Source organism: Zootermopsis nevadensis, unplaced genomic scaffold (genome assembly GCF_977971745.1).
Source record: "Zootermopsis nevadensis isolate Lab colony 2312 unplaced genomic scaffold, Znev_1.0 Znev_ptg000006l, whole genome shotgun sequence".
Classification (NCBI taxonomy): domain Eukaryota; kingdom Metazoa; phylum Arthropoda; class Insecta; order Blattodea; family Termopsidae; genus Zootermopsis; species Zootermopsis nevadensis.
The window spans coordinates 14,803,217-14,818,817 of record NW_028259138.1 but is presented as its reverse complement, the minus strand read 5'-3'; the positions used below and the strand labels follow the sequence as shown (position 1 = coordinate 14,818,817).

Sequence of the window (15,601 nt, the reverse complement as noted above, 5' to 3'; positions counted from 1 at the left end):
GTCATTAACCCCATCTGTAAATCACACGAAGAATGGCTTGATTCTATTTGCATGCGCTGTAGTTTGTTTGGGTCTCCGAAGTTGTAAGGTAACATTTACTCCTTGTATCTTGTTTATTGCATATGGGCCAAATTTCGTAGAGCGATTTTTCCGCGGACTCGCATACTGTAATAAAACAAGATCTCCAACTTTGAACTTGGGTACGTCGTAATAATCCTTACTCCTCGCTTTGGCGACTTCTAACCTTTCCTTGGCTACCGTGTAACTGTTTTGCAATCTTTGTTTCAACTCCTGAGGCGTAGTTAACACCTTCCGGCGGCTTCTGTAAATAACCCGGTAAATTTGCAACTCGCCCGAACATCAATTCGAACGGCGTGTAGTTTGTTGCGCCATGTGGCGTGGTGTTGTATGCGAATACAGCATGTTTAATCCAATCGTCCCAGTTGGATTGATCCTTATCTACAAAACGCCTGATAAATTCAATTAAAACGCGGTGGGCGCGTTCCAAAGACCCATTCGTCATTGGATGCACTGCAGTGGTGTTAATTTTCTTCGCGTGCAGTAACTTGCAAACATTCTTAAACATATCACTCAAGAAATTGGCTCCGCGATCTGATAGTAGGACCTGAGGGCATCCGTACATCAAAACTACATTTTCAATTTTTGATTTCTCAAAGGTACGGCGATCAAATACTTGGTTAGTTCATCCTGCATGGTTAAAATGTACCTGTTCTGTGAGGAACTAACATTAATCGGTCCAACTACATCTATGTTTATCTTCTGCAATATCGAATTGAGTGTAGTGGTTAACTGTAAAGGCAATTTGGTATTTAGTTGAGTAATCTTATTCTTTTGACAGGATTCACACTTCTGAATATATTCCTCTACATCTTTCTTCATGCCTGGCCAATCAATTTCTTATAGGTCCTGTTCATTCCCATGGGCGCTCCTAGTGGCGTCGAGTGAGCTCCGCGTAATATTTCTGCTTTTTGCTCCTGAGTGAGTTCCTTGCTTGGTTCCTCGCCTTCTCCTGGCTGTTGCATAACTTGGATTCTACTGAGAGCGTCGGGCCCTCCATTCAAACTTCCCTTTCGGTACATTATCTGATGATCGAACTCTTTATCTCCTGGAATTTGGATTCTTTACACTTGATATCCACGAAAGTGGCTGATGGTCACTAATAATGAAAAATTTTCTGCCACACAGGTACGGTCGAAAATGGGTGCAAGCCCATACTACTGCGTAAAATTCCTTCTCTATCACCCTGTATGCTAATTCGGCTTTTGTTAATGCTTTACTTGCATAAGCTGTTGGTTTCTCATCCCCAATAGACCCTTGGCTAAGAATGGCACCTAATGCCTTGCTAGTTGCGTCTGTACATAGTATAAATGACTTTGTAAAATCAGGATATTGCAGAAATTGTTCACTCGTTAGAATTTGCTTCAATTTGCTAAATGCATCCTGTTGTGGCTCCTTTGTCAGATAAAATAGCGGCTTTGCTTTCTGGCTGTACTGTGGAATAAAATGCCTATAGTATCCGGTCAATCCGAGAAAACTCATCGCGTGTTTGTGGAAAGGGAAAGTTCTTTACGGCGGACACCTTGGCTTCGTCCGGCCTTACCCCATCACATGACCTAGGTAGACTACCTGTTCCCTAAAAAATTCGCACTTGTCCAAACGCAATTTTAAATTATGCTCCCTCAATTTGTCAAACACCCCTGAAAATCTCTACCATATAAAATTGTGTCATCTAGGTAAATCAGTGCCCGTACACCCTGTATACCACTCATTATATGATTCATCAACCTCTGAAACGTCGAAGGCGATCCCTTGAGCTCCATCGGCATTCTTTTATACTCAAAATGCCCCTTTTGTGTGGAAAATGCCGTTTTAGGCTGGTCGTCTGGATTAAGGGGAATTTGACAATACCCCATCGCGCAGTCCAGCGTCGAGAAGAATTTGGCCTGTCCTAAAGAATCTAGCAAATCAGTTATCAACGGCAGTGGAAAACTATCCCCTATTGTGACCTCATGCAGATTTCGATAGTCCACGACCATCCGCCATTTTTGTTTTCCTGAAACATCTGTCTTTTTGGGTACCATAATTATAGGTGAATTCCACGGTGCCTTGCTGTGAGTGATAATCCCTTCGGACAGCATCTCGTCGGTCTGTCTGTCTACCTCATCTTTCAAAACTTGAGGTGTCCTGTACCGTCTGACATTTATTCCCCTGGTCTTATCAATCGTGGGTGTCGGGATCGAATGCTGAATGGTCTGAGTACAAGACAGCTTGTCTCCCGGCAGGTAGAAGATGTCATTGTACCTAATGCATAAATTTAGAATTTCCTTCCTTTCCTCCCCATTTAAATGATTCAATCGCAGATGTTGACCCAATAATTCTTACTGACAGTGTACATTATCCTCAGGTTATCCGAGTCGCATTCGTATGGTTCTAACTGTACCTCCGGTGCTTGCATGATGACTCGCTGTAACCGTCCCACTCCTGTTTGCTGTTGGAGTTGCCCGGCTCGGTTCCAGTCTTGTCGATCACAGACGTCTACGATGTAATTCGGGATTTCTGCTCATGTAGGCATGGAACTTTTCTCAGGGAATATTACATGGAGGGGTATAAGCTGAATGCCAGCGAGGAAGGTTTCGGTAATGGTCTTGAGATTAAAGTTCGTAGTTTTGCAAAGCACAATTTATTTCTTTTACGATTAACATTTACTGGCCGAATCGAGCTACAAAACAATTTAGGATGTTGCTTCCTCTGAATTCCAGAAAAGAGTGTCCTCCAAGAAAACTTTCCTGTCCTTTAGTTATAGGACTTCCCCCCTTAACTTTCACAAAAAAATGATGTATTTGGGCAGTAATGATGCCCTAGCTCACGTGGACCATTAAAAAACCCTTTAGCCGGCGGGTGCCCCCCTGAAAGTAGTTTGGGGGTCACACGGTGCCATAATTCTTTCCTTTACAGTCGTTGCTTGTGCAACTTTCTTTTCTTTTTTAAGTGTCAGTGAGCCTTCTGCACTGAATGCAGAGCACCTACCAATAAACTGACCCCTGGCCTGAAAAGGACGCACTTGCCTAACAAGCGAAACGCGTAAATCTTTATTACTTGTTTCCAATTTATTTTTATTTGCGCCTCACCGGGACTCGAACCCAGAACGCGCGGTCACACTTCCGTATCTAGTGTGTTGGCAATACAAATTACGCAACGACCGTTCACTGATTATTATTAATTAAATACGCGTGTTTTGGATCTCAGCCTTCAGGTGTGTTAAATTGGGCTTCTAGTGGGGCGGCTTGAGGTTGCGTCTCAGATTGTGTTGTTGTGGTCGATGTTATTTTGAACTCTCGTAAAGCTTCAACCGTTTTGAATTTTCTGTTAAACTCCGTAGTTTTGTTAGATGTTAGGTTTTTTTTACTGCGGTGACGATAAGGCAAATGTTTCACTGGGTTTTGACGTCGTGTTGACCTCGTCGACCACCAAACACAGGATTAAAAGCAGATTTTCATAATTCTCTGAATTCTCTTTTTCATTCTGCCAGTTTTTGGCGATATATATATTATTGTATCCCGAGGGATTGGCCAGTCCCGTAGGAGTGCAATATTCCCGAGCGGCTAGGAACGTTGGTCGGCGATGATAGGTTTGAATACACAGCTTAAGGTTAATGCCTAGTCTGACGAGAAGACGTTCGAAAGTTGATTATTTATTTTGATAATTGAGATGAGTACAGTTCGTATGAAACACATATATAGGTAGAAATAATTGAGTAGACCAGCAGAGTTTCCCCCTGACGAGCAACGTGAAATGTCCAATGCGTCTTCGAAATTCACTGGTTATAAGCAAATCTCGATATCACCTTTGTGGAAGCTGTAACGTGTCGTCCCAAGGCGTGGTTCTGGATCCAATTAGAGGACACGATAAACCCCCGGGTACCGCGACCCCTTGCCCCGTCAAAGTTCGGGCGTCCTGACCTCGGCAGGCCTTCTCTATCTGTGAATATAATTGGAACCCTTTTCAATAAACTTATCTGGAGCAGATCTTGTCGCCCCTTTCTACAACAGCTGGAAACGGAAAGTCTTGCTGTCTACACAAGGTCTACAATATAACTATTACACTTTATCTAGTAACCTACTGATTCTACCTTATAATTAATCATATATGTGGTGTAGCTGTTGGAGTGGATAGACGTGTTTTGCGTGTATTGTGAGTGTCGGCGAATTTTTGTGTGCGTTTGCTGGTTTCGGTGTGCTGCCAGCCGGTAGAATGGCTGCCAGCAAGGATTACTGTCCGCAATGTAAAAAAACAAAAGTTTATCGGGTGTTGTGGGCCCTGTGGCTCTAGGTATCATCTTTGTTGTTTGCAAATCTCGGAAACTGAATGTTCCTTTTACATGAGTAGTGGCGTATCCTCTTGTCGTATCGGGTCTCGTGCGTCCAGGGACGATAACACTCCTGTTCGTGCAACCAGATGGCCTCCACATCGGATCTTCCCGACAGGGAGCTTATTTTGCCAGCATTTAAGGACCCTGAATCGCTCAGTGTACAACTGGAGACGGTTCGGCTGAATGGTGTCGGCGCCCATAACTTAGTCGAAAATCTGGTTCAGATGGCCCTAAAGCTTTCTGAAGATGTTTAGCAACTTCGGAAGGACAATGACCATCATCTTAACAAAATTACGTGTGGGGGAACAACCACCTTAGTTCATAATGTTCCCGCAAACAAAGCCACGTTCTGCCTCTACTGTCGCCGACGTGGGATCCGAATCCTACAAGGATGTGCTGTCTGCTGGGTTAAAACCTAAAGTCTCGAGTGTGGACACCGAAGGTTTTACAACAGCAAATCATAAAAAGAAGCCATCTTCTGGGACAACCTCGGCCAACACAGTTAGACAACGCAGACAGCCGTTGTTAGGGGTGAGAGAGGGGAAGGTCTGAGGCCCTGAGGTCACGGCTGCTGACGTAGATAAGTCTTTAAAGGTTAGTTTGCACTAGGCTTAAAACTAAATTCAATTCCTATGCATCTTTTCACATTACGGTCAACGAAGAGGATTTTCCCCGTATAAATAACACCGGTGTATGGCCAAATGGGTGCCTGATTGCTCCCTTTCATGGGAAACTGACCCCTGACAGGCGCACCTCTTATTTCTGTACCAACAACGGCTGACTCTGACTCGCGGGCCAGTATTTGTGAGGAGCTTGGGGGAAGCATCAGTACCTCTTAATTAAGTCAGGATCGTCTCACCGCGTCTGGTTCTAAGTGTTTGGATTCTATTGATATCTTTTATCAAAATGTTAAGAGGTTTGCGTACTGAATGTACCAACTTTTATGATAATGTCCGTATTAATGATTTCAAAATTATATGCATTACCGAGACGTGGCTTAATGATTCGTTTTGTAATCGCAATCTGTTTCATGATGACTCTCGTTTTCCGCGCTGACAGAGGTTAAACCGATCTCAACTTAACTAGAGGTGGAGGTTGTAAACGCAGGTACGATCTTGAATTTATCAGCGAATGTGTTTGGGTTGAAGTTCGTCTTCCTGATGGTTTGAACTTACTCGTTGGAAACCACTATTTCTCGCCTAACACCGATGTTAAAGTTATTGAAAATTATTTTAATTCTCTGGAAAAGAATTGAAACCCTTCTCTTGGGTGATTTTAATATACCTGGTTTTGATTGGGTCCAAGGCTTCCCTCAAGCTAACTCACATCACTATATTAAAATTAGAGGGGATGTCGTTCATGTTTCCTCGGACTTTCTCAGCACAACCTCGCCATTAAACAAAACAAGAATCTGCTTGATCTTGTCTTTGCTAATTTTTCCTCTGTCAACGTCACGATTTGGTTAAACCTGATTATTTTTCATCCTTCCCTGGTTATTGATATTAGTAATATATCTCAGTCTACCAATTCACAGCCCTCTCGATGTTCCCGTAATTACGCGCGTGCTGACTATTTATTCTCTTTATGATTGGTCCTGCGTTTACAATTTGTCCTCTGTGGACTCCGTCGTAGATCAGCTCAAGTCGGTGGTTACTGATGCTTTAAATTTAGCTATTCCAAACAAGCATCCTAGTAAGTCTAAATTTCCTATCTGGTTTTCCGGTACCTTAAAACATTACATTAATAAAAAGAATCATTATCTACGTCGGTTCAAAAAGACCAAGGCACATGAACATTATACGTACCTACTTCGCGCACGTTCGCAAATTAGTTAAGGCTCCCATTAAGTCTGATTGAAGTCTGTTGATGACAGTCTTAAGACTCACCCTAAGCATTTTTGGAAATACGTTTCAGATTTCATAAAGAAATTTAATTCCTTTATTCGGCTAAAAATTGGTGATCGGTTTGTCACTGAGCCCAAACACACAGCTGATGAATTTGCTACGCATTTTGAATCAATTTTTAACACTTTTTTCCGGTCCGTTAGTCTTACGGATGCTTTTGCTTCAGATTTTTTGCCCGCCGCTGCTATCTCTCCAGCTGAAATTAGCGCCTCAGACCTTCAAAGTGCGTGGGGTTAGATGGAATTCCTTCGTTAGTAATTAAGGGTTGTTCTGGTATTTTTACTCCCTTATTAACCTATATTTTTAATTTAAGTATAAATAGTGCCACCTTTCCGTCCATGTGGAAACAAACAGCTGTTGTTCCCGTGTTTAAAAAAGGAAACAGTTCCACTGTAGTAATTATAGACCCATCTCTATTCTTAATAACTTTTCTGAAATATTTGAATTTATTGTTTATGCTCATTTGCAAAAAAATTTTAAGTACAGATTAAGTCCCATACAGCATGGTTTTCGTAAATTTAATTCCACAGCAACAAATTTGGTTACTTACCTTAATTCCGTTTTACCTTCAGTTAGTACTCAAGGACAAACAGATTCTGTTTACTTTGATCTTACTAAAGCTTTTGACTTAGTTCCTCGTAATATTCTTCTTGGGAAACTTAGAAACTTTGGACTATCACCCACTTAAGTTGATTGGTTCCATGGTTATCTTTTTGGAACTCTTTCGTATCCTTATCGTGTTAAGTGTGGAGTGCCTCAGGGTTCCACCCTAGGCCCCTTACTTTTTAATATATTTATTAATGACATCTGCGACTCCATACACAATTCACAGTGCCTTTTATTTTCTGATGACTTAAAGATACATCGGAGCATTAGCGATGTTGATGACTGCAAACTGTTGCAGGACGATATTCATTCAGTGCAAAATTGGTCTATCGGGAATGGAACGCAACTTAATTTGAGTAAAACGATTGTTATATCATTCACCCGAAAGACAAACAGTATTTACTTTAATTATAAATTGTGTAACAATTTGGTGGCACGCTCCCATTGTGTTAAAGATCTCGGTGTTCTATTGGACTGTAAGCTTTATTTTCATCAGCACATCAACTATATATTATCACAAAGCTTAAAAATGCTAGGTTTGATTCGGTACATTACGTCTTCCTTCTCCACTGTTGATAGAATTTTGGTTTTGTACAGAACTTTAGTCCGTTCTAAAATTGAGTATGCATCCGTTGTTTGGAACTCTGTTACTAATTCTGATTCCTTTAAATTGGAAAGGATTCAAAGGAAATTTGTAGCGCTATGTTACGCTAGATTCTTTAATGGCGTGTGTGCCTATAATTATGACGATATATTAGTTAGATTAAATTTCTTATCGTTACATTTAAGGAGGAGGCTTTTGGATGCGCTTTTCCTCGTTAATGTTTTTAAAGGCAAAATTATTTGCTCATCTTTTGTTGATACAGTTAGTCTCTGCGTACCCACTAGGTCTATCAGAGACTACTCTACCTTTATGTACAACGCAATTTCAAGGCCAGTCCCTCTGCCAGATGCAGTCTGTAGGAGCATCAACATCATTAACAAAGATCGTACTTTGCTTAGTGATGTCAGTCAGCTTTTTAAACAATATTCATTCATTTCCTGTGCTGGCTGTATTTTATTTTGTGGTATTAATTTTATATTTTTTTCTTTTATTTAGTATTATTAATTGAATTATATTACTTAGGTATATTTAGTTTATTTACTTATTAATTATTTTGTAATAAATTAACATTGTACAGGCTTCAGGTGTGTTAAATTGGGCTGCTAATGGGACGGTTTGAAATTGCGTCTCAGCTTGTGCTGTTCTGGTCAACGGTAATTTGAAAATTTGTAAATCTTCGGTTATTAGAGTCAATTGATCTTTTTACACGGTCCTTGTTATTGGCAGATTGTACATTAAATTCAGGTTTCTGACAACGGGACTCTACCACTAACACCGCCGTACCTAGGGGGACGGTGTCAGGTGGTCTCCTCGGTAAAGGTGAGTTTTCTTGAGTTTTGGGCATCTCTCGATTTCAGTTGATGCATACTTGCTGGTAGTAGGAGTTGTAGGTCTTTACTACTTGTCTGGATTGTACTTTAAATTATTATGAAACTACAATAATATTTTTTAAATTGGAACTCTATTTTTCAGGATTTTCGACAACCTGAATACCGCCATACCTAGGGGGCAGAGTTAATTGGTGTCATTTGAATTGGTGAGTTTTCTTGATTCCTGGTGTGCCAGTCCAGGTCCGTGGTTCAATTCCCGAACGGACTGAAACTTGAGATGAGGGGTAAACCAGGCTTTGGCATATTAATCTGGGTTATATGAACGAAGGAGGTGTGATTAGATGATACTTGGTACACCTCACTTCATGAAAATTTGAGTGATTTTATTAAGTTTTGGCTTTGTCCAATGTATCACGTTGGGAAAGAGAGTGGCGCCGTCCTGGCGTGTGAAAGTCTCTTCCCCCGACATTCGGTTTAGTGACCGTTGGTTTGGGGCGCCCTAGAAGGTGTGGAGTGACGATCGCCAGATGACCGCTGCTCCCCTACGACTCGGACCAATGGAATTCGAATGTGGCTGTTCGGAACGTTTCCGACGTCATAAGTGACTTTTTGGGGGGCGAATCTGATTGTCGTATTCAATTCAAAATTCAAGAACAGTTACGTTGCGGGATTGCGTTGGTGCTCGCTCTCTGAAAGTTCGGTTCTTCAAGGCAAACAGACAGTTTCTGCTCGATTCTTACAATTATAAATACCACAGTCGAATCATCGCGCTGCCCTACAATCAGAATAACTTATTGTACAAAAGTGTCTCCAAAGGAAATAAAAGGTGAAACGTCTCCAAGGTGACTTCGGTGTGGTCTGCAGTTGATCATCCGCACAGATTTCACGTCCTTGGCGCACGGCCGCTCCAACTATCACAGTCCCCGTATAATCCCTGAGAGGGAATTTAAGAAATATATTTTACACGCTTACAATCGGCAGTACGTTGGTCCGCGATTGACTGCGGGTCTTTAATGCAATTGATGTGTACAGTCATCTCTGCTGTTATGCGATAGTTGCATTCATTTGAGAAGCCGGCCAGTTGAAAATCGCGTGGTAAAAATAACCTCGGTTCCTCCGCAGAGATTAAATTAGTCCTTTGATAGTTTAAAGGGCCTGGAATGAAATTGCATATGAGCAAACTCGCATATGCAAAAGTTTCCATTTCACGAATGTTTTTTCCGATTCATCGATGTCATTGGAGCAAATTCGCGTTAACGAGACATACGTAATTGTAGAGAGGACTGTATTTATAATTTTCATTCGAAATGAGCGATGTAAGAATTACGATTTAGTATAAGAATCGGTACGAGAAACATTGTAAAATGTTGTGAATAATAGTAAAATATATTTTTTTGACTTTTTGGTTTCAAAATTGGCGTTGTTCTGAATCCGCGCAAATCGAGGTCCACCTGTGTGTTAACAGTAACTTGCGTCTTAGTTTTTCAGGACTTGGATAAACCTGACCAGCACTTTTCTTGAGTTTTGGGCATCTCTCGATTTCACTTGACGCATACTTGCTGGTAGTAGGAAAACTTTGTATCTTGTTGTAGGTCTTTACTACTGGTATGAATTGTCTACTTTTGCTTGTCGAACGACAAGGCCCTGTTGTGTAGGTGGTAGCAGTACTTAACTCTATACCTTTGCTTTAGTCTTTCCTTATTTGGCAGATTGTGCTTGAAATTATTATTAAAGCTACAATGATGTTGGCTGGAGCACATTAATATTTTGTTTTTGTTTTTCAGGATTTCCAACACCGCCGAAACGCTGGGTCGCAGATACATCATCTTAATAGGTGTGCTTTTACTTCAAATTATTATTATGAAAACTGCAATTATGTTGTTGTTGTTGTTAATTCGACCTCGTTTATTTTTTTCAGGATTTCCAACACAGCCAAAACGCGGGGTCGCAGATACATCATCCTATCTTAATAGGTGAGATCTCACTTCAATTTATTATTATGAATACTGCAATTATGTTGTTGTTGTTAAGTGGATCTCATTTATCTTTTTCAGGGATTTTCAAGAACCTGAATACGACCATTGCCACAGCCGTACCTAGGGGGCAGAGTTAATTGGTGTCATTTGAATTGGTGAGTTTTCTTGATTCCTTGTCATCTCTTCTATTTTTGTGCGTCTAAGCCCTTTGATGCATATGTGCTAACGGCACGTAGGTTTATAGCTTCCTTCAGTTTTTTCACATTTGTCAGTTAGTACGTTAAATTTTTATGAAGATTAGAATGCTATTGCGTGTAGGCCTCGATTTTCGCCTTGATGCGTTGCTTTACGGAATGTCGTAATCAGAGTCGGAGTAAATTGAAACTCTTTTATTATGTAAATGAATGAGTGGGTTCCCAGCACGGAAACGTTGATGAGTAATACAATGGCATTGCGGTAACGGTCTGAAATAATTTAATAAAATGAAGGGAATTTAAGAAATATATTTTACACGCTTACAATCGGCAGTTCGTTGGTCCGCGATTGACTGCGGGTCTTTAATGCAATTGATGTGTACAGTCATCTCTGCTGTTATGCGATAGTTGCATTCATTTGAGAAGCCGGCCAGTTGAAAATCGCGTGGTAAAAATAACCTCGGTTCCTCCGCAGAGATTAAATTAGTCCTTTGATAGTTTAAAGGGCCTGGAATGAAATTGCATATGAGCAAACTCGCATATGCAAAAGTTTCCATTTCACGAATGTTTTTTCCGATTCATCGATGTCATTGGAGCAAATTCGCGTTAACGAGACATACGTAATTGTAGAGAGGACTGTATTTATAATTTTCATTCGAAATGAGCGATGTAAGAATTACGATTTAGTATAAGAATCGGTACGAGAAACATTGTAATATGTTGTAAATAATAGTAAAATATATTTTTTTGACTTTTTGGTTTCAAAATTGGCGTTGTTCTGAATCCGCGCAAATCGAGGTCCACCTGTGTGTTAACAGTAACTTGCGTCTTAGTTTTTCAGGACTTGGATAAACCTGACCAGCACTTTTCCTGAGTTTTGGGCATCTCTCGATTTCAGTTGACGCATACTTGCTGGTAGTAGGAAAACTTTGTATCTTGTTGTAGGTCTTTACTACTGGTATGAATTGTCTACTTTTGCTTGTCGAACGACAAGGCCCTGTTGTGTAGGTGGTAGCATTACTTAACTCTATACCTTTGCTTTAGTCTTTCCTTATTTGGCAGATTGTGCTTGAAATTATTATTAAAGCTACAATGATGTTGGCTGGAGCACATTAATATTTTGCTTTTGTTTTTCAGGATTTCCAACAGCGCCGAAACGCTGGGTCCCAGATACATGATCTTAATAGGTGAGCTTTTACTTCAAATTATTATTATGAAAACTGCAATTATGTTGTTGTTGTTGTTAATTCGACCTCGTTTATTTTTTTCAGGATTTCCAACAGAGCCAAAACGCGGGGTCGCAGATACATCATCTTATCTTAATAGGTGAGATCTCACTTCAATTTATTATTATGAATACTGCAATTATGTTGTTGTTGTTAAGTGGATCTCATTTATCTTTTTCAGGGATTTTCAAGAACCTGAATACGACCATTGCCACAGCCGTACCTAGGGGGCAGAGTTAATTGGTGTCATTTGAATTGGTGTCATTTGAATTGGTGAGTTTTCTTGATTCCTTGTCATCTTTTCTATTTTGGTGCGTCTAAGCCCTTTGATGCATATGTGCTAACGGCACGTAGGTTTATAGCTTCCTTCAGTTTTTTCACATTTGTCAGTTAGTACGTTAAATTTTTATGAAGATTAGAATGCTATTGCGTGTAGGCCTCGATTTTCGCCTTGATGCGTTGCTTTACAGAATGTCGTAATCAGAGTCGGAGTAAATTGAAACTCTTTAATATGTAAATGAATGGGAAGTCAATGACGTGGGTTCCCAGCACGGAAACGTTGATGAGTAATACAATGGCATTGCGGTAACGGTCTGAAATAATTTAATAAAATGAAGGGAATTTAAGAAATATATTTTACACGATTACAATCGGCAGTTCGTTGGTCCGCGATGGACTGCGGGTCTTTAATGCAATTGATGTGTACAGTCATCTCTGCTGTTATGCGATAGTTGCATTCATTTGAGAAGCCGGCCAGTTGAAAATCGCGTGGTAAAAATAACCTCGGTTCCTCCGCAGAGATTAAATTAGTCCTTTGATAGTTTAAAGGGCCTGGAATGAAATTGCATATGAGCAAACTCGCATATGCAAAAGTTTCCATTTCACGAATGTTTTTTCCGATTCATCGATGTCATTGGAGCAAATTCGCGTTAACGAGACATACATAATTGTAGAGAGGACTGTATTTATAATTTTCATTCGAAATGAGCGATGTAAGAATTACGAATTAGTATAAGAATCGGTACGAGAAACATTGTAAAATGTTGTAAATAATGGTAAAATATATTTTTTTCACTTTTTGACTTTTTGGTTTCAAAATTGGCGTTGTTCTGAATCCGCGCAAATCGAGGTCCACCTGTGTGTTAACAGTAACTTGCGTCTTAGTTTTTCAGGACTTGGATAAACCTGACCAGCACTTTTCTTGAGTTTTGGGCATCTCTCGATTTCAGTTGACGCATACTTGCTGGTAGTAGGAAAACTTTGTATCTTGTTTTAGGTCATTAGTACTGGTATGAATTGTCTACTTTTGCTTGTCGAACGACAAGGCCCTGTTGTGTAGGTGGTAGCAGTACTTAACTCTATACCTTTGCTTTAGTCTTTCCTTATTTGGCAGATTATGCTTGAAATTATTATTAAAGCTACAATGATGTTGGCTGGAGCACATTAATATTTTGTTTTTGTTTTTCAGGATTTCCAACAGCGCCGAAACGCTGGGTCGCAGATACATCATCTTAATAGGTGAGCTTTTACTTCAAATTATTATTATGAAAACTGCAATTATGTTGTTGTTGTTGTTAATTCGACCTCGTTTATTTTTTTCAGGATTTCCAACAGAGCCAAAACTCGGGGTCGCAGATACATCATCTTATCTTAATAGGTGAGATCTCACTTCAATTTATTATTATGAATACTGCAATTATGTTGTTGTTGTTAAGTGGATCTCATTTATCTTTTTCAGGGATTTTCAAGAACCTGAATACGACCATTGCCACAGCCGTACCTAGGGGGCAGAGTTAATTGGTGTCATTTGAATTGGTGAGTTTTCTTGATTCCTTGTCATCTCTTCTATTTTCGTGCGTCTAAGCCCTTTGATGCATATGTGCTAACGGCACGTAGGTTTATAGCTTCCTTCAGTTTTTTCACATTTGTCAGTTAGTACGTTAAATTTTTATGAAGATTAGAATGCTATTGCGTGTAGGCCTCGATTTTCGCCTTGATGCGTTGCTTTACGGAATGTCGTAATCAGAGTCGGAGTAAATTGAAACTCTTTTATTATGTAAATGAATGGGAAGTCAATGACGTGGGTTCCCAGCACGGAAACGTTGATGAGTAATACAATGGCATTGCTGTAACGGTCTGAAATAATTTAATAAAATGAAGGGAATTTAAGAAATATATTTTACACGCTTACAATCGGCAGTTCGTTGGTCCGCGATTGACTGCGGGTCTTTAATGCAATTGATGTGTACAGTCATCTCTGCTGTTATGCGATAGTTGCATTCATTTGAGAAGCCGGCCAGTTGAAAATCGCGTGGTAAAAATAACCTCGGTTCCTCCGCAGAGATTAAATTAGTCCTTTGATAGTTTAAAGGGCCTGGAATGAAATTGCATATGAGCAAACTCGCATATGCAAAAGTTTCCATTTCACGAATGTTTTTTCCGATTCATCGATGTCATTGGAGCAAATTCGCGTTAACGAGACATACGTAATTGTAGAGAGGACTGTATTTATAATTTTCATTCGAAATGAGCGATGTAAGAATTACGATTTAGTATAAGAATCGGTACGAGAAACATTGTAAAATGTTGTAAATAATAGTAAAATATATTTTTTTGACTTTTTGGTTTCAAAATTGGCGTTGTTCTGAATCCGCGCAAATCGAGGTCCACCTGTGTGTTAACAGTAACTTGCGTCTTAGTTTTTCAGGACTTGGATAAACCTGACCAGCACTTTTCTTGAGTTTTGGGCATCTCTCGATTTCAGTTGACGCATACTTGCTGGTAGTAGGAAAACTTTGTATCTTGTTGTAGGTCTTTACTACTGGTATGAATTGTCTACTTTTGCTTGTCGAACGACAAGGCCCTGTTGTGTAGGTGGTAGCAGTACTTAACTCTATACCTTTGCTTTAGTCTTTCCTTATTTGGCAGATTGTGCTTGAAATTATTATTAAAGCTACAATGATGTTGGCTGGAGCACATTAATATTTTGTTTTTGTTTTTCAGGATTTCCAACAGCGCCGAAACGCTGGGTCGCAGATACATCATCTTAATAGGTGAGCTTTTACTTCAAATTATTATTATGAAAACTGCAATTATGTTGTTGTTGTTGTTAATTCGACCTCGTGTATTTTTTTCAGGATTTCCAACAGAGCCAAAACGCGGGGTCGCAGATACATCATCTTATCTTAATAGGTGAGATCTCACTTCAATTTATTATTATGAATACTGCAATTATGTTGTTGTTGTTAAGTGGATCTCATTTATCTTTTTCAGGGATTTTCAACAACCTGAATACGACCATTGCCACAGCCGTACCTAGGGGGCAGAGTTAATTGGTGTCATTTGAATTGGTGAGTTTTCTTGATTCCTTGTCATCTTTTCTATTTTGGTGCGTCTAAGCCCTTTGATGCATATGTGCTAACGGCACGTAGGTTTATAGCTTCCTTCAGTTTTTTCACATTTGTCAGTTAGTACGTTAAATTTTTATGAAGATTAGAATGCTATTGCGTGTAGGCCTCGATTTTCGCCTTGATGCGTTGCTTTACGGAATGTCGTAATCAGAGTCGGAGTAAATTGAAACTCTTTTATTATGTAAATGAATGGGAAGTCAATGACGTGGGTTCCCAGCACGGAAACGTTGATGAGTAATACAATGGCATTGCTGTAACGGTCTGAAATAATTTAATAAAATGAAGGGAATTTAAGAAATATATTTTACACGCTTACAATCGGCAGTTCGTTGGTCCGCGATTGACTGCGGGTCTTTAATGCAATTGATGTGTACAGTCATCTCTGCTGTTATGCGATAGTTGCATTCATTTGAGAAGCCGGCCAGTTGAAAATCGCGTGGTAAAAATAACCTCGGTTCCTC

General features: G+C 39.9%; 1 protein-coding gene and 2 long non-coding RNA genes across 8 annotated transcripts in view; 1 reads left to right on the top strand and 2 right to left on the bottom strand.

Moving 5' to 3' along the window:
• The window catches only part of LOC147874734 (uncharacterized), a 32,842-nt gene extending 19,596 nt beyond the window's left edge, over positions 1 to 13,246 (top strand). The window contains exons 2-4 of one of the 2 annotated variants that reach the window (XR_015533860.1): positions 8,249 to 8,323; positions 8,477 to 8,540; positions 13,199 to 13,246. This is a non-coding gene — a long non-coding RNA (uncharacterized LOC147874734). Of the gene's footprint in view, positions 1 to 8,248; positions 8,324 to 8,476; positions 8,541 to 13,198 lie in introns of those variants that run through there. The other variant, XR_015533861.1, reaches the window with a different exon arrangement.
• The window catches only part of LOC147874732 (uncharacterized), a 206,041-nt gene that overhangs the window by 94,703 nt on the left and 95,737 nt on the right, over positions 1 to 15,601 (bottom strand). Inside the window, exon 5 of one of the 5 annotated variants that reach the window (XR_015533852.1) lies at positions 3,697 to 3,999. The exons of the other annotated variants lie outside the window; for them this stretch is intronic. The gene's annotated coding sequence lies outside the window, so the exon portion shown is untranslated. Of the gene's footprint in view, positions 1 to 3,696; positions 4,000 to 15,601 lie in introns of those variants that run through there. 5 annotated transcript variants of the gene reach the window in all.
• LOC147874735 (uncharacterized) lies at positions 3,697 to 8,638 on the bottom strand. Its single transcript, XR_015533866.1, has 2 exons — positions 8,506 to 8,638; positions 3,697 to 8,287 (listed from the first exon to the last, which is right to left on the bottom strand). It is a non-coding gene; the product is annotated as an uncharacterized LOC147874735 (long non-coding RNA).